Below are 20,292 nucleotides of genomic sequence, written 5' to 3' on the forward strand. Positions count from 1 at the left end.
CAGAACTGCTTTCCAGCAGCATCGCTAAAAAATGTCTTGTCACAACTGCTTTATCACTGAACCAACAATTATCCAAGGTAAGAATGTAAGTATACACCCATTCAGGTAGTAGCTGCAGGGAGATAGAATAAGTTCATGCTTTAGGTCAGAGGTTCTCAATCTGGGGTCCACAGACCTCTTGCTTAATGGTATTAGTCCATGGCATATAGAAGGTTGGGTTTCCCTCCTTTGGGTCAATGAGAGCTGAGAAAAGCTAAAGACTAATCAAGTTTTAAGGTACATGAAGACAGAAAAGACAATGGTTTGTGATAGGTTAAAGGGCTGGATCAATTGAAAGACAAAATTTTGAATCAAAGGATATGGCGTGAAGGCAGGTATATGGGTTTGAGTGAGGATCCAGGATCAGCCAAGATAGGATGGTGGGGCAGATTCAATGGGCGGAATAGCCTAATTCTGCTCCTGTGGTCTTATCTGTGGAATTCGTTGCCACAAGCAGCTGTGGAGGCCAGGTCATTTGGGTATATTTAAGACAGAGGTTGATAGATTCTTGATTAGTCAGGGCATGGAGGGATACGGGGAGAAGGCAGGGCACTGGGGCCAGGTGCGAAAATGGTTCAGCCATGATGAAATGGCAGACCAAACTCGATGGCCAAGTGGCTTAATTCTGTTCCTGTATCTTATGGCCCTATGTCTTATAACCAATTTAGTTCTTAGACAGTGTCCATAACGCCAGACCACTGATAATATCACATGTAATAAATGAACTTAAGTTCATTGTAGAGGAAATTGAAAGATATTTTACTGAGGTTTAGACTTATCAGTGGGATAAAGCATAGGGATTTCAATCCATCTTTAAATATGTTATATCTGTTCTGGGAATATTTGAACCTAATAATTTTATTACACACAGAATTATCACAGCTATTTGCCTCATCAAATCACTCACCAAAATTATCAGACAGACTATGCTGTATGTTAGAGTAACTTTGTTAATGTAAGGGTTAATGCAAATAAGTCAAACTGCCAGGCAGTAATATCCAGTATAAAATGATGGGCTTTAGATCTGGATAAGATACTGTACATATTTTGGATTGTAAAATATGAAAAAAGTTAACTAGCTGTGCGGGTGAGGTTACTACATCATATCTGATGACCATCATTATTATATTATTGTAATTCTGATCAAATCTCTGCATCTTTTATACTAAACTTGAAGAGTTTAACTTGATTGCTCTAAATTCTGAACAAAATGTCTTATAAATTTTGCAACTATTATTTCAAATGTTTATTGAATTTTGGCATTGTCCATTCATCTTACTTGCTGTATATGAGTCTGCTCAAGACCAGAGGCCAAGATTCAGTAGCAGCAGCATCCTTCACATTGACCCACATAAAAAATGTATTTTAATGGTTGTGAGAGGCATGTGTAATACATTCAAAATGCAAACTCTCTCATGCTACCATTATAACTAGCTTTTAGTACTACACTCATATCCATGTCTCCACTAATGCACCACTAAAAGTCTATTATAGAACTCACTGGAATTATTCCACATTTACTTTTATCGATTAGCGGAACCTCATAAACTGGTGGTTTTATAGTTGTGTAGCCGTGTATTGGCTCCAATATACCAAAATCATGAAGTATCAACACATTCTTTATTTTCCCTTATCCAATGTTTGGAAAGGAGTTTTACTGCACGTCAGGAAATCTTGCCAACCATCTTCAAAATACTAAATGTGCAAGTGCTCTTTAGAATACTCAAGAGGCAGCCTTGATAGATGCATTAGTGAAGATCGGACTGCAGGCAAATCTGAATTCATTGCTTGGTTTGCTGTCAAAATGTTCTTCTGTCAAGGTGGGGGTGGGGGGGGCAAGGTTTTGCTCCAATCAAACCCCTGCCACTTGATGACATAAATAGACATGACCCCACTGTTATTCAAGCCAGGCCATTTTGTAATGAAATGGTACTTATCAACAAGTTAACACGGAGGAACCTGCTTAACGCTGGGAGCATAGCTCATATGCATAGCATTGCATCATTTGTAATATTCATCAACAACTTAGCTGAAACTAGCAGTATGGGAACAATATACGGAGGGACATCACTGCTGTAAAACTCCTCAACCTTCAGTTCACCCTTCACCATGTTCAGGAAATATTTGATGTCCATGACAAGTGCTAATGATTTTATAGGCACGACAGATGAACAGGAATCGTTCAACTAGGATATGAATCAAACATGGATATGTTAAGTTTTCTTCCGGTTAGCGCCGCGCAATGAGAGCCGGTCAGAAATTATTAATCCCTGAGTCAGATCAGAATTGGTCGGAATCACTGACTTTATGAGGCTTTCCGTATTCATATTTTACTTTCATCGTGCAATCAGCAATAATATATATTACAAGAGAACGGAATCATCCGAGAGTCAATGGAGGATGTGAATTCGAGACAATTTGTGTGCCCCAGAAGAACATAAATTAACCATTCATCCTAGAGCCAATCTGAAATATATTAACTCACTACTGAGTTAATTCAAAGGCTCATTTATTATCAAAGTATATAACTCTGTAGTTCTTCTTCTTCAGGTAGCCATAAAACCAAGAAAAAAAAGAAAAAAAACAGCATGATCATCAACCCCAAAATCCCCCCTCCCCCACACAATGAACAAAAATGGAACAGGCACAATCCCTCTCCCCCACACAAACAAAAAAAAATTGAGAAAGATAGGGCAAACAACACGGAATGTATAAAACTATAAGACTATGAAAAATATCTATAGCCCAAGTCCATATCCAAAATGCAGAAAACCTGGGTAATATTCTCCAAGCACAGTGGCAGGCTCTCCCCTCTCCGGTAGCAGAGCGATCAAAAGGTAGGCAGGCAGCCCTCACCTTCTGCATTCGCCTCAATTTTTCAATCTCCCTTGTCACTTTAATCAGAAATGACTAAAGAATGAAATCATTTTATTTTCATATATTCTCCAGTTAAACCTAAAGAAGAAGAATTCCTAATTCACCATCCTGTCAGCTCCTAGGAATTTTATCAAGTCAAGTCAAGTCTTTCTGATTTCAAGGCTACAGTAATTAGGATAGTGTTCATCTCTAGAGGGAGAGGCATTTCAAATCAACCAAGGAATAACATTCTTAATCCAACTGATTTTGTAAATGGGAGACAGATCAACCAAACACAATTTGATTTAATTGGAACGTGGAATTCTCTTGTTTGAGCGGGTTCAACACAGAATGTCCACAAATAATAAGTATTTGAATAATAAGTATACTGTCCTGGATACTGTTGGTGGGGACGACCGACCAGGGGTGAGCCATGGTGGCAGGGCCTCCAGCACTGCGTCTGACACTGTGGTGCAGAAGGGTGGGACAGAGAAGAGGAGAGCTGTCGTCACTGGGGACTCTATAGTCAGGGGAGTAGACAGGAGATTTTATGGACATGAGAAGGACACCCGCATGGTTTGTTGCCTCTCTGGTGCCAGGGTCCAGGATGTCTCTGACCGGGTGCACGACATCCTGGTAAGAGAGGGAAAGCAACCGGAAGTCATGATACATGTTGGCACCAACGACAAAGGCAGGAAGAGGGATGAGGTCCTGAAGTGTGAGTGTTGGGAACTAGGCAGAAGGCTGAAGAACAGGACCTCAAGGGTGGAGTTCTCAGGTCTGCTGCCAGTGCTACGTGACAGAGATGGTAAGAATTGGGGGAGATGGCAGTTGAATGCGTGGCTGAGGAGTTGGTGCAAGGGGCAGGGTTTTAGATTTTTGGATCATTGGGATCTCTTCTGGGGAAGGTGGGACCTGTACAGATTGGATAAGTTGCATCTGAACTCGAGGGGGAGCAATATCCTTGCAGGTAGGTTTGCTAGCATGGTTTGGAAGGGTTTAAACTAATTTGCAAGGGGGTGGGACCCGGAACGAGAGAACAGTGGAAGAAATGCATGGAGTAAAGCCCGATCTAACATACAGAGAGGCTTTGAGGAAAGAGAAGCAGAATAAAGGGTGTAAAGATAGTAAGGTAGAAGGGCTAAAGTGCGTGTACTTCAATGCAAGAAACATCAGGAACAAAGGTGATGAACTGAGAGCTTGGATACATACATGGAATTATGATGTAGTGGCCATTACAGAGACTTGGCTGGCACCAAGGCAGGAATGGATTCTCAATATTCCTGGACTTCAGTGCTTTAAAAGGGATAGAGAGGCAGAAAAAGGGGAGGAGGCGTGGCATTACTGGTCAGGGATACTACTACAGCTACAGAAAGGGTGGGTAATGTAACTGGATCCTCTTTTGACTCAGTATGGGTGGAAGTCAGGAACAGGAAGGGAGCAGTTACTCTGTTGGCAGTATTCTATAGGCACCCTGGTAGCAGCAGAGATACCAAGGAGCAGGTTGGGAGGCAGATTTTGGAAAGGTACAAAGATAACAGGGTTGTTATCATGGGCGACTTTAACTTCCCTCATATTGATTGGCACCTGATTAGTTCCAATGGTTTAAATGGGGCAAAGTTTGTTAAGTGTGTCCAGGATGGATTCCTGTCACAGTATGTTGACAGGCCAACTAGGGGAAATGCCATACTAGATCTAGTATTAGGTCACGAACCGGGTCAGGTCACAGATTTCTCAGTGAGTGAATATCTGGGGGACAGTGACCACTGCTCCCTGGCCTTTAGCATTATAAGACCATAAGACCATTAGGCCATGGAGCAGAAGTCGGCCATTCAGCCCATCGAGTCTGCTCCACCATTTTATCATGAGCTGATCCATTCTCCCATTTAGTCCTACTCCCCCGCCTTCTCACCATAACCTTTGATGCCCTGGCTACTCAGATACCTATCAATCTCTGCCTTAAATACACCCAATGACTTGGCCTCCACTGCTGCCCGTGGCAACAAATTCCACAGATTCACCACCCTCTGACTAAAAAAATTTCTTTGCATTTCTGTTCTGAATGGGCGCCCTTCAATCCTTAAATCATGCCCTCTCGCACTAGACTCTCCCATCATGGGAAACAACTTTGCCACATCCACTCTGTCCATGCCTTTCAACATTCGAAATGTTTCTATGCGGTCTCCCCTCATTCTTCTAAATTCAAAGGAATACAGTCCAAGAGCGGACAAACGTTCCTCACATGTTAGCCCTGGCTCAATCCCAGAATCATTCTAGTGAATCTTCTCTGTACCCTCTTCAACATCAGCACATCCTTTCTTAAATAAGGAGACCAAAACTGCCCACTGTACTCCAAGTGAGGTCTCACCAGCGCCTTATACAGCCTCAACATCACAGCCCTGCTCCTATACTCTATTCCTCTAGAAATGAATGCCAACATTGCACTCACCTTCTTCACTACCGACTCAGCCTGGAGGTTAATGTTAAGGGTATCCTGCATGAGGACTCCCAAGTCCCGTTGCATCTCAGAACTTTGAATTCTCATGGAAAAGCATAGAATCAGAGAGGACAGGAAAATTTTTAATTGGGGAAGGGCAAATTATGAGCTATAATTGCCTCATAGGCATAGAATTGCCTATAATTCACCTGCGGGTGTGAATTGGGATGATGTTTTTGCAGGGAAGTGTACTATGGACATGTGGTTGATGTTTATGGATCTCTTGCAAGATGTCAGGGATAAATTTGTCCTGGTGAAGAAGATAAAGAATGGTAGGGTAAAGGAACCATGGGTGACAAGTGAGGTGGAAAATCTAGTCAGGTGGAAGAAGGCAGCATACATGAGGTTTAGGAAGCAAGGATCAGATGGGCCTATTGAGGAATATAGGGTAGCAAGAAAGGAGCTTAAGAAGGGGCTGAGAAGAGCAAGAAGGGGGCATGAGAAGGCCTTGGCGAGTAGGGTAAAGGAAAACCCCAAAGCATTCTTCAATGATGTGAAGAACAAAAGGATGACAGGAGTGAAGGTAGAAACAATTAGAGATAAAGGTGGGAAGATGTACCTGGAGGCTGTGGAAGTGAGCGAGGTCCTCAATGAATACTTCTCTTCAGTATTCACCAATGAGAGGGAACTTGATGACGGTGAGGACAATATGAGTGAGGTTGATGTTCTGGAGCATGTTGATATTAAGGGAAAGGAGGTGTTGGAGTTGCTAAAATACATTAGGATGGATAAGTCCCTGGGGCCTGACGGAATATTCCCCAGGCTGCACCACGAGGCGAGGGAAGAGATTGCTGAGCCTCTGGCTAGGATCTTTATGTCCTCGTTGTCCACGGGAATGGTACCGGAGGATTGGAGGGAGGCGAATGTTGTCCCCTTGTTCAAAAGAGGTAGTAGGCATAGTCTGGGTAATTATAAATCACTGAGCCTTACATCTGTGGTGGGAAAGCTGTTGGAAAAGATTCTTAGAGATAGGATCTATAGGCATTTAGAGAATCATGGTCTGATCAGGGACAGTCAGCATGGCTTTGTGAAGGGCAGATTGTGTCTAACAAGCCTGATAGAGTTCTTTGAGGAGGTGACCAGGCATATAGATGAGGGTAGTGCAGTTAACGTGATCTACATGGATTTTAGTAAGGCATTTGACAAGGTTCCACACGGTAGGCTTATTCAGAAAGTCAGAAGGCATGTGATCCAGGGAAGATTGGCCAGGTGGATTCAGAATTGGCTCAGCTGCAGAAAGCAGAGGGTCGTGGTGGAGGGAGTACATTTAGATTGGAGGGTTGTGACTAGCGGTGTCCTACAAGGATTGGTTCTGGAACCTCTACTTTTCGTGATTTTTATTAATGACCTGGATGTGGGTGTAGAAGGGTGGGTTGGCAAGTTTGCAGATGACACAAAGGTTGGTGGTGTTGTGGATAGTGTAGAGGATTGTCGAAGATTGCAGAGAGACATTGATAGGATGCAGAAGTGGGCTGAGAAGTGGCAGATGGAGTTCAACCCAGAGAAATGTGAGGTGGTACACTTTGGAAGGACAAACTCCAAAGCAGGGTACAAAGTAAATGGCAGGATACTTGGTAGTGTGGAGGAGCAGAGTGATCTGGGGGTACATGTCCACAGATCCCCGAAAATTGCCTCACAGGTAGATAGGGTAGTTAAGAAAGCTTATGAGGTGTTAGCTTTCATAAGTCGAGGGATAGAGTTTAAGAGTCACGAGGTAATGGTGCAGCTCTATAAAACTCTGGTTAGGCCACACTTGGAGTACTGTGTCCAGTTCTGGTCACCTCACTATAGAAAGGATGTGGACACATTGAAAAGGGTACAGAGGAGATTTACCAGGATGCTGCCTGGTTTAGAGAGTATGTATTATGATCAGAGATTAAGGGAGCTAGGGCTTTACTCTTTGAAGAGAAGGAGGATGAGAGGAGACATGATTGAGGTATACAAAATATTAAGAGGAATAGATAGAGTGGACAGCCAGCGCCTCTACCCTAGGGCACCACTGCTCAATACAAGAGGACACGGCTTTAAGATAAGGGGTGGGAAGTTCAAGAGGGATATTAGAGGAAGGTTTTTACTCAGAGAGTGGTTGGTGCATGGAATGCCCTGCCTGAGTCAGTGGTGGAGGCAGGTACACTGGTGAAATTTAAGAGACTACTAGACAGGTATGATGGAGGAATTTAAGGTGGGGGATTATACAGGAGGCAGGGTTTGAGGGTCAGCACAACATTGTGGGCCGAAAAGCCTGTACTATTCTGTACTATTCTATGTTCTATGTAAATTACTAACCCTAACCACACACCTTTGGAATGTGGGGGGAAGCCAGAGCTCCCAGAGGAAATCCTCATGGTCACAGAAAGAATGTTTACAGACAGCAGTGGGAATCTAACCATAATCAGTGATCACTGGCACTGTAGAACGATAGCACTAACTACTACACTACCATACCACCCAGTCCTTTTATTTATCACTAAAGAGAGAGCAGTCTTGTAGTTCATAACGTATAAATTCATACCTCAAAGGACTGTGGATTCTCATTACAGGACTGACTAGCAAACAAAGACATCTGCATTCACTAGAGGATGCTTCACTTTCGCTTGTTAATGACTTTTCAGTAGTAAGGAACAATATCTGATGGTGTCACCCAGACCTTCTCAAGTCGTACAAAAGGCAGTGAGATAAAGAAGAGGCTTTTATTCATATATCATCTTTCTTATCCTCAGGATATCCAAATAGTTTTCTTATGCACTTTACTTGTACAGTTGTCAATGTTGTGCAAACACAACAGATGTTTACACAATAAGCTCAGACTGAACAACAAGTGAATGTTCACGTTTAATAGCGATGTTCCAGAAAGAAATGTTATTCAGGACACTTCAATTTTTGTTATTGCCAATCACAGCTGCTGCTGAACTTCTTTAAAACAAAACACTTCTTTTAACATTGGTCATAAATATCAGAATAAATTACATTAGTCCTGAAACAGAGCTGAGAACACTGTTCTGACTCAGGAGTGAGAGATTCAAACTAATGATGCAAGTTAACAATTCAAGCAGTAATGGAGAAAGTGCATTTCAGCCAATCTGAGGATCTAGGCTACTATCCCCCACCACCTTTTGTTCATACCTCTAAACAAACACACACACACACACATACATATGTATGTATATATATACACACACAAACACATAAACAAGCACACATATACACATGAAGAACACCCACACAGACATATGTGCACACATACACACACACACACACACACACACACACACACACAAACACTTCTACCCAGATACACAGACACACATCCATTTGCACATACAGACGTATTCATACCCAGATACAAGTTCACACACACACACACACACACACACACACACACATACACACACACACACACACACACACACACACATTTGAAAATTGAAACAGGCAGGTGTACAATGTGAGGTGCAAGATGAAGGCAATCACAAAAGAAGGAAACAGAAGTCTACAGATGGGAAAAGTGAGCTACGTGAACAGGAATTGCGAGAATGACTGCTCTGTCAAGAGTGTGAATTTGATAAGTCTAGTAGCTCAAGTAAAAGACCACCCGGAGTTGCCCAGTGAAATGGTTCTGTATGTTAAGTATCTTGTAGAACCAGAAAAAAGCTGAAAATTAATTCCGGAACAGTGTGCCCTGTGCAAGGTTTTGTATTATTTCACTCCTGAAATATCTCTTTTATTTCTTTTAACACATTCAAATTATTGATCCCGAGGGCAGTGGAATTACAACTCATGCCTGTAAAATAATAAATGCATGCCATATTTCAAAATGAAATTTCTTCCAATACTGCCTTAATGTGCAGCATGTAAATCTTTGTCGATAAAATTCGCACAAGGCTAGTTCAACACTGCTTGGAGAGGAAAGATCACTTGACAAATTACTCTTGACGTCTTTTGATGGGGCTGAGAGATTTAGAGAGGCAGAGCTCCCGATGACCTGCCATCTTGCTCCTTGATTCAGTTACAGTTCACAAGCCATGCAATGGCCGAACCCTTAAACAACTGTCACCAATAAGCATATGTTAATTATTGGGGAGATCACACGCAGGTCAAAAAGGAGGCACAGGCTGTGAGAGAATGAAACATTGTGCTAGAGGGGAAATAAAGAGGGGCAGCTGGAATCTGTGATGGAAAACATTACCAGGAGCTGAGCACCCTGGGAGAGCAGGCACAGAGACATAGAGCAGCAGAGCCCACTGCTATCGCAGGCTTTTGCTCTGATTTAAGGAGATTCTGAAACAAATAGCTGTTCATTTATCTTCTCCTGCAAGTGGCATTATTCTACTTTCTTCTAATCGTTTTTTTGCGTTACGCGCCTTCTCAGACTCTAATTATTTCTGTGTGTGTGTGTGTGTGTGTGTGTGTGTGTGTGTGTGTGTGTGTGTGTGTTGTTGCATGCCATAGATCTCTGACTTTATTCCAGCAAAAAGCTGCTCAGAAGGCATGTTCTGATTGGTAGCGTGAATGGCTGAATTGAACTCTGGATTTTCTTTCCTTTATGTGACCGATAGATCATAGGCAAGGTTACTATTGATTAATCAATAATTTGATCTCTGCCCTTTTTACTTACTCTTCAAGATGCTTTTCACAAGGGGTGGATTTTTCTGTGGTATCTCTGCATCCTGTGATCAGAGAAGCATCACTTTCATGAGTAGCAGCTATATTTCCTTACCAATAGTGGAAAACAATAAAACTGCAGGTGCTGGAAACAGAAATATTCATTCATTCTGCAGCATCTGTAGAAAGAGAAACCGGTGAATGGTTCAGGTCAAAGTTCCTGTATTAGTTTATACTTCCCACTTAAGATGGTGCTGGTGAAGTGCAGTGACGACTTGCTGGCAGCAAACACAACTATTAGCTTCTTTATTACGCACCCTTTTTCTCAAAAATGACCACTGCAATCAATAATCTGTGACTTCCCTTTTGGAGTTGAGCCTTTGAACTGCCTGCACGAGCTGGCAATTTGCAGAGTGAACTGAAGTCTTGAAGGTGCAGAATGGCTGTGATGTGGTGGGTGGGCAGAATTGGGGTGGCAGGGCCATGCCCGAAGGTGTGGAATGAGCCAATGTTTGGCTGCAGGAGTGGACTTGAAGATGATTGAAAGCATCAGAACTGAGGTGAAGCAGAGTCAAGGTAGTGGGGCCCCCTAGAGCGAGGAACGAGCTGAGGTTTGCCCAATTTAAACACTGGGCCAAAATGGAAAGGTTGTGTGTAGACCGACTTAAGGCAGGCGGGGTAGGGGTTTCGGGCTCGAGAGTGTATCAAAGCAGCAGGGCCCAGAACCTAGAGTAAGGAATGACCCTCTGTTTAGCCGATTTAAACATCGGGCCAGATTAAAAAGGTCAGGATGTTGGGGCCAGAGATGAGGGGCAGGCCGGTGTTTAGCTCACAGCTTCGCAAAGTTTGCTCATCTCAGTACTGAACTGAGGCTGTGGCCTGCAACTGATGCGCTCCTGGATCGGCTGGTTACCGGCTTCCTTGCTGTGGACTCACTTTTACGAACAGATCTGAATGTTATTTGCTTACTTTTAAGTGTTATTTTTTTTTTTTCTCTGCATATTGGGTGTTTGATGGTCTTCTTTTTTAATGCTTCCTATTCGGCTTCTTTGTTTTGTGGCTGCCTGTATGGGGACAGATCTTGTGTTTGTATATAGTATTCACACTTTGATAATAAATGTACTTTGAACTTGGAATTTTAAATGTGTTTTGGTTCATATTTCTTTACAAATGTCACTCACTACCATCTCTTTTCCTCTGTCATTCCTCCATCACCCCCAAACACCTCCACCTGTTTCACGTTACCAGCAGAATCTACATCCAGCACCTAAAACAATAACAAACTTCAAGAACACCTGTACAAAAGGATCCACTGATGCTGTAAAAACCTGTTTGATGTTTATTTCATTGAAGCAGCAAGTCTTCAATTCATTGATGGCTTGGATGGTTGTGAAGAACTAACAGGGATAGCTAGGGTGGTATCCCATACATCAGCCGTGTCCTTCAGGATTTCCAGTGTGGGATCTGCACAAGGAAGCATGGAGCTTTCCCGATTAATATAGCAAGTTAGGAATATTTTGATTGGGTGAGATGGAGGAGAGTGGGCAGAGTCTAAACTCCAGCATTCATTTCTTGGAATAACGTCCTGCTTCCATCCAACTTCTGATAACATTTTGTACTGCTTTGTATTTCATCAATTAAACTTTTAAAATATTTTTTCTGGCATAAGATCATTTTAACAAAGCACGTAGATCATCAAACAGTACAGTACAGGAACAGGCCCTACTTAGACTAATAAAACTCATACCTAATTAAACTCATCTGCCTATACAAGTCCATATCCCTCCAACTCTGCATATTCATGTGGCTTTCCAGAGAGTTTTATTTACCTCCAAAACCACCCCTGTTCGTAAACTCCAGGTTCCATGTCCCAAAGTATGCCCCATGCATCACATTTCCTTTCCTTCTCAATATTTTTTATTGATTTCTTACATAAAAGAATACAGAGTACAGGGGATATATATTATATATCAATTACAATATATTTAAATCACACTTATAATCTCATTACCCCATATTCATGTAAATTAAATTGAATCATAGTATTGAAAAGTAATAATTTTATTCTACCAAAAAAATTTAAACCCACTACCAAGAAAAGCTGTTTGGTAAAGAAAGAAAAAAGGAAAAAATCCTCATCATTTAGTAAAACATATTATTAGCCAACATCTGTAAATAACAAATCAAAGATTTTGAAAATAATTCAAACATGGTCCCCACAATGTTAGAAAGTCTTGTCTAGATTCAGAAATTGAACAGCGAAACTTCTCTAAATTTAAGCATGACATAACATTGCTTAACCATTGAGCACGAATAGGCGGAGCAACATCCTTCCACTTAAGCAACAATGTCAAGTCAAACTAGAGTTTCTAGAAAGTATTGGGACCTAGAGGCAAAAGAAATTAAAATTTAGAAGTAATAGCAAGAATCCACTGATAGACCAGATGGAAGCCACTGCCTGAGGGCTGCTTCTGCCCGGAACACTGGGCGGACCCGGCAGCATCACAGTGACAGTCCGGGAGCAGCGTTGGAATCTGCGGTAAGATGCTGAACTTTAAAAAAGTTGAGAGAATGTTTCATGAAAAAGAGCGCTACTGTCACTGCGTTTTGGGCTAGCAGTAGCTTCATGTCACGGAGATCATCGCGCACAGGCGCTTCTGGGAAGTGGCGCGAGGTTTAAGAAGAGCTCGGGAACCTTTGGGAAGGGCGCCCAGTTTGAAAACATAATGGTCTATGAGGGAGCGGAGAGTGTGCAGGTCGGAATCCGTCTACAAATTCCGAAGAGGTAGCCAGTTTTTTCACCTAATGACTAGTGTCTAGTGACTAGTGACTAATGTCTGATGTCTAATGTCTAATGACTAATGGTTGATGGAACTAATGGAACTATCAAACTGCCGCACTTGCGAAAAATAAAAAGAGGAAAAAGGAAAAGTTGTTTGATCATTGAGTGGAATGTATTGAAAAAAAACCTTCAGGTAGATCCATTCAATCTCTTTCAAGTGGGGAAGCTGCACATGTTTCAAGAAGAAAAAGAAATCTGACTTGACAAACAATGCTCTCCTGGCTATAAGAGAAATAAAAGCCAAAGTGTGGAAATCAGGTGTCTCCAAGATAATATCTTTTCCTCCAACAATACCGAATAAGGCAATCAAAGGGTTAGGTTTAAAATTCACTTTGAAAAGTACAGAAAAAGTTTGGAATACCTCCTTCTAATATTTTTCAAGGCTTGGGCATGTCCAGAACATATGAATTAATGAAGCTTCTCCATTGTTACATCTGTCAAAAATAGGGAGATATATCAGAATAAAAATGAGACAGCTCTTCTTTAGTCATGTGGGCCCTATGGACCATTTTAAATTGTAGGAGGGAATGATGGGCATATAACAATGAGGTATTAACCAATTTAAAAATTTCATTCCAAGTTTCCTCAGAAATTGAAGTCTGTAAGTCTTGTTCCCAGGGATTTTGTCTAATGGAGCGTTTCTCATTCCCAACAACATATCATAAGTATTAGATATTGATCCATTATGAAAAGGTGTCATGCATCACTTTCAAACTTAGCCTCTCTCACCCTAAATGCACGCCCTTTAGTATTAAACATTTCAGCTTTGATCATCATCCACATGATCAGCCCTGTCTGGTTAATGCTGTCCTTGGTGTCAGGAGTTGGCAATTTGTTGCGTTAAAGGCAGGAGAGCTCAAAGCACTCACATGACAAATAATGCACAAGGTTAAGTTTCTCACAGAAAGGGTGGGACAGACTGTGGAGACTGTAGAAAAGGATGCAAGGTTTCTCTTTACAGTTTACCCCCGAGCAACTGAATGACGAAGGACGTTTATAGGGAACGTCGACTCAGACCATGAGAGGCCTGCATCGGGCATTTTCATGCCTTACAAGGCGCAGATTGGAAGTCTGTGTGGGGTGCCACTTCTCGCACAGACTAGAGCAATATGTGATCAAGTGCCTTGCTCAAGGGCACAAACCCGCTGCCACAGCTGAGGCTCGAACTAGCAACCTTGAGATCACTAGACGAACGCCTTAACCAGTTGGCCATGTGCCCAACAATTTATAGACATTTATAGATCACTAGACATTTATAAGCTTGCTGGAAGATCATCAGTTTGGTGAAGGATGCTCACTGGTCTTTCAGCACAGTGAAATGACCATAAGGGAATGCTATTAACTAGCACAATCTAGACTCCTTCTGGGTTGGTTCTGGTGGGGAAGCACCCTAGGACCACATGAGTAGCTATGATGCCATGCCTTATGCAGCATGGTAATGTAGCAGTTAGAATAACGCTTTTACGGCCACGGCAACATAGGTTCAGTTCCTGCCACAGTCTGTAAGAAGTTTGCACGTTCTTCCCTGTGACCACGTGGGTTTCCTCCCACATTCCGAAGATATACAAGTTAAGGTTGGTAAGCTGTGGGAAAGCTATGTTGGCGTCAGGAGCCTGTCAACATTTGCGGGTTGCTCCCAACACGTTCTTGGACTGTGTTGATGCAAGCAACGCACTACACTAGGAAGAGGTACAGTCGACGTTTCAGGCCGCGACTCTTCGTAAAGTCCTGACGAAGGGTCTCGGCCTGAAACGTCGACTGTACCTCTTCCTAGAGATGCTGCCTGGCCTGCTGCGTTCACCAGCAACTTTGATGTGTGTTGCTTGAATTTCCAGCATCTGCAGAATTCCTCTTGTTAACACATTTCACTGTATGTTTTGATGTAAATGTGACAATGAAGCGGATTTTTTAATATTGGCTAACTTAACTGAACATATTGACAAAATGACACTAAGAATGTAAAGTGCTTCGGACTTTATTTATTCTTTCAAATACATTTCTATTAGGAATAAAGTTTAATATTGAAATAACAGAAATGAAACTTTGTTCATGCAGTAAACCATCATGTCCTGTCAACTGCCTGCCAAAAAGGTTAGCAAAGTGGTGTAGCTAGTGAAATGTTGTCTCACATCAGCCAGATACCTGGGTTCAATCCTGAACTTGGGTGGAGTTGCACATTCTCTTCATAATAGTGTGGGTTTCACCAGATGTTTGGGCTTCCTCCTACTTCACAATGACACACAGGTAGTATGGCCACTGTCAATGATCTCTGGGGTTTGGGTGAGTGATTGGGGAAGTTGATGAAAATGTATGGAGAACAAAAATGGGATCTAAGTAGGATTTTTGTAAGAGAGTGGTTGATGGTTGAGCAACACACACAAAATGCTGGAGGAGCTCAGCAGACCGGGCAGCATCTAGGAAAAGAGCACAGTTGACGTTTTGGGCTGAAACGTCGACTGTATTTTTCCTAGATCATACCTGGCTTGCTGAGTTCCTCCAGCATTTTGTGTGTGCTGCTTGGATTTCCAGTGTCTGCAGATATTCTCTTGTTGTGGTTGATGGTTGATGAGAACTCAATGGGTTAAATGGCTTGTACATCCCGAGGATAAATAAAATGCCACATATTATTTAAGTGAGACCGCTCACTGGTTGGGATTGACCATGGATTTTGCATTTCAAGCCAGTATGTAAGCTCAGGCAGTATGATATAGAGAGCAAACTGATGCCCATGTAGTAAGCTCCCCTTCTCCATGCAGCTGATGACTCCAAAGGAATGGCAGATACAGATACATTTTGGCACCAGGAGCATCACAGGAATTTCAAGTCAGTGTTGAACTAACATAGGACTCCCTTAGGGTCTCCAGCTCTGGATTTTTCTTTGGGGTTTACTCCTGAAGCCTTCCCGTGTGCGAGTATAGTCACAAGGCAGCGGAAGTTTGAGATGAAAGCAGCAGACACAAAATATTGGACGAACTCAGCAGGCCAGGCAGCATCTATGGAAAACAGTACAGTCGACCTTTCAGGCTGAGATCCTTCAACAGGACTGGAGGTTTGAGATCAGAGTTTTCCTTCTCCAAGGTGAGCTGTCAATCACAGCTGACAAGCCCAATCAGCCTGAAGCAACTGGTTTTAAGGTGCCTTTTCCTGTCAGTAGAAATAGTTCTGCTGGGTTAGTAGTGAGACACATGTGAAGACCAAGAGTTGGACTTGGTTGTCAGAGGCTATTTGAGATACACGCCATTAAATAGGTAGTAGAAGTTTATCTTCGCTACCTCCCCCAGCTATGACAACCTTAAGGAACCATTATCTAAGTGAGTGAACACTATTGCAGTGTTGACCAAAGGGAAGTGAAGTTTAGATGGCAAGGAGGCCTGGCGGTTGGTGTAACATTATTATAGGGACAGTAACCCAAGTTCAATTCTGCTGAAGTATGTAGTGAGTTTGTACATTCTTCTCTTGAACACGTGATATTGTCTCAGTGCTCCAGTCTCCTCCTATATTCCAAAGACATACAGGTTAGTAGATTACTGAGTCACACCTGTGTAATTGGGCTTGTTGGGCTGGAGAGGCCTGTTACCATGGGTATATCAAAATAAAAAATATCTAATAGTGTATCTTAAATGTTTACCTCTACTTAGTTTCAAACTCCTCACCCCAGGCCCTTCACAAGGTTACAACATTCACCCCTGGAAGGCGAAAGAAAACCTGTAAGCAGGACCCTTGCAAATAGTTTGGACCTTCTGCACTTTGCAAACTCAGTTCTTGCTGCTGCAAAATAGCCTTTGTGCTGTTTCCCAAAGGAGCAACTCAGATGCTCAGATCTTTAAAACAGCAAGCCAGACATTCCTGTGCAAAGAAGGCCCGATGGTGGATAGCAACAATGACAATTATCATGTGCGCGAACTGCATTTTTCCTCCAGCGAAAAGCTTTTCAAGCAATTTCAAAGACATGGAGTTGAATGCCAGTAATTCCAGTAAGAGGACTTGAGCACACAGCCATCAGGCACTATAACTTGAATGTTCCCCTTTCTCCTATTGAATCTCCTGACTTTTACCAGAGTATGTAATCACAAGTGGTGGTCATTCTCTACGACTTCACCAAACCTGGCCGGTAATAACATTTTGTTGCATAAAACAATGCTATGTCATCGAAGCACTAAAACCCATATCATAAACAGGAGAATATCTACAGATGCTGGAAATCCAAGCAACACTCACAAAATGCTGCAGGAACTCAGCAGGCCAGGTAACATCTATGGAAAAAAAGTACAGTTGATGTTTCAGCCTAAGACTCTCCTGCTGAAGGGTCTCGGCCCAAAACGTTGACTGTACTTTTTTCCAAATAACCCATACCACGGTAGGTTAGTCTAATGCTATTTATATCCAAGATTCCAACACCAGAAAAACAACGCATTGTATAGAAAGCTAGGTGAAATAAATTGATGGAAACAGCTTCTCCTACATAAACGCTTCCTTGAAGAGGCTTTCAAATTAGACAAAAGAAATGACTGTTCCTTCACCTGATTGAGCCTGGCAAGGAACCTTCCAAAAGTAGAAAAACTTAAATTAGAAAAGAAAGTCTTGCAATATATTTCACCTCACACTACCTCAGGACATCCCAATTGAAAGAATCCTATTGTAATCATCGATGAGATTAAAAATGAAAGATTAGTCTCATTTGGCACTTGTACATTGAAGCGTAAAGTGAAATGCGTTGTTCTGTATCAAATCAAATCAGCAGCGCTGTGCTAGGGGCAGCCTGCGAGTGTTGCCATGATTCCAGTGCCAACATAGCATGCCCACAGTTAGCTAACCCAGACCCTAACCGTGTGCCTTTGGAATGTGGGAGGAAACCGGAGAACCTGGAAGAAACCCATGAGCTCACAAGGAAAACGTACTAACTTCTTACAGACAGCAGCAGGAATTGAACACCGATCGGTGATCACTGGCACTGTAAAGTGGAAGTGCTAACCACTACACTACCATGCTGCCCAGGTAGGAAATGCAGGTCATTTAAACATAGCAAGTGTTATAAAGTACAGTGAAATAATGATCAGACAAGCTATTTCACTGTTATGTGCTCTGAGGGATAAATAATGGCCAAGCCATCAAGGAAAATCCAAAGCTCTTCATTAAAGTGCAGCATTGAGTAGTTCATATCCATCTGAGAGAACTTCAGTTTAATATCTGATCCCTCACTTTGCACCAACTATCAGCTAATTTGTGCCCATGAGTGCTGCCACTCTATCAGAGCTTCATTAGTAGTATAAACTTACACTGAATATAAAATCTACATCTTGGAAATAATAGCTGAACTTCCATCCAAACTCAATTGCAATGATACCCATGTGTGAAAAACGAAAGGGAAAATGGACAGACAAGCAAATTGTACTTTATGAAATCCTGTCGATTTGTATTATTTATAAATCAGCAAGTACAAATGGATGTTGCAGCTTAGATCTTTCTGAAATCTCCCCCATGCCACCACCGGACCACCTTACAGAACTCTGAAACCTGCCATTCTGTCTCCTGTGGTGTGTCTTCCTGTCTCCAAGTCATTCGACCACCTGCTGCCACGATTGTTATCTGCTGCATAGCCCGGGGGCTCCAATGATAACAGCATTGATTCCTATGTACATCTAATTATGCCTCATAATCTACTCGTTTCACAACAGTGCAGTGAAACATCTGTCACATCATAGACTCTTAACACTGCCATCAAAACAACACATAATGGCCAAATATCTGATTTTACACTGCTTGCCTTTCCATGATATCAGAAGCTAAATTTGAGTACTCAATAAATCATCTGCTCTGCCCTGGTAAATACAATCCAAATGAAAACTGCAGTACTAAACCACTGGCATCCTTCCCATTTTCATTCATCGCCAGTAAAGGGCTCTTTTTGTTGTCTTTTTCATGAAATCTGTGCAGACCTGAATAGCCAGCTAATTTTATTTTTGGGGGGAGCACACTTAGAATGCCTTCTTCTTACGCCAAGCTTATGACTCAGTATTTCTTTATGGGAAATACATTTCTTGTTTAATATTTTGCTGTTCCTGTAATGTGTTTGAAACTTTAAGCCACAGCTATTTTTCCCTTTTTAACAGTAAAGTGGAAGTCTGATAAAATTTGCAAAGGAGATCTGTGATTACACATTTAAACTTTACTTTTAGAAGTCCAAAATGAATGTGGCCTCCTGCTGCCATAAAGCATTAATTGTTGTTAAAGGGACACGTACAGTTCTAGCCAAATGACTACGGTTTTCTCTTTTCAGTCGCCTGCATAAAGAACTGCCTGGTTATGTAAAGGAACACAAATATGCAGGGAGACTGAAATTAAAAGGAAAAGTTAAATAGTTAGCATCTTAGCATCAAAAAAATGTAAGTACAGATTTAGCCTGTATCAAAACATCATTACCCTCCATCATTTTGCTTCATGGTGTCAGCTGGTTATTTCATCTCGTGTCTGCTTTTAATACCCATTCAAAAGAATGAACACTGTTCAATAAAATCCATAAAAGCTCAGGATAGGCAGTGCTTTGATTGCTTTTAATTTTAAATGAGTATTCAAAAATCATTGTCGAACTCAGCAATGCTTCCTGGTCTGTTAAAAGTCTCCCGGATGTTAAGGCAGTTTTAGACTGGCAAACTAACTACTGTATAGGGGAATAGATTCATATTATATACAGTGCATACAGTATATCGACTTGATCGAAACTCCCCCCAACAAAAATATAACCAAAAATAAGATCGTTAAGTTCTTTTTTTCATGATTTAATATCATGCTGGCATACTGCATTTACTGTGGAAAGTTAAAAAGAATCAAAAGAGATTAATAGTTAAATTCACATTTATTGGGTTAAAATTGGCTGCTTTTTATTTCTAAGTACTGACTTTATTTGCAAAAGGCTTGCAGAAGTTAAAAGTATCTGCAAGTTTTTGAACTCCAGCATATTTAGTGCAATCAATTGGAAACAGTAATGTCTCTTTAGCTCCTCGTGTACGAGACCACTTGAAGTTAAATTAATAAGCCAATATAATTAGTGCTCACTGGAGGATGTGACATGAATGTTCTCCTTTGCACGTCAGTATTATTTCTGTCAATGGGTTCATTGGAAATGCCCTGCATATGGGCCATTGGTGTCTGGTTGGTTTCCCCATGTGCACTGGCACAGAGGGTGCCTTTATGGAGCTCATTAATAAATGAACAAACCCCACATGGTTCAAAATTGCTGCCTAGCACATCAATTTTCATCTTTAAATTGCCAATTCCTTTATTTCCTTCATGTAGTTGAAGGTATTTATTTCAACATCGCAATTTTCTTCCTTCAGTTCTCTAAGGTCATGGCAAAGATAATGAAATGAAGTCTACCATTAATGAAGCTTAAATAAGAGAGATCCTGGACAATCTCTAGTTAAGAATGCTGCAGGTTTCTTTTTAAATATTAATCATG

The sequence above is a fragment of the Mobula hypostoma genome, chromosome 5, assembly GCF_963921235.1.
Source record: "Mobula hypostoma chromosome 5, sMobHyp1.1, whole genome shotgun sequence".
NCBI classification, from domain to species: Eukaryota; Metazoa; Chordata; class Chondrichthyes; order Myliobatiformes; family Myliobatidae; genus Mobula; species Mobula hypostoma.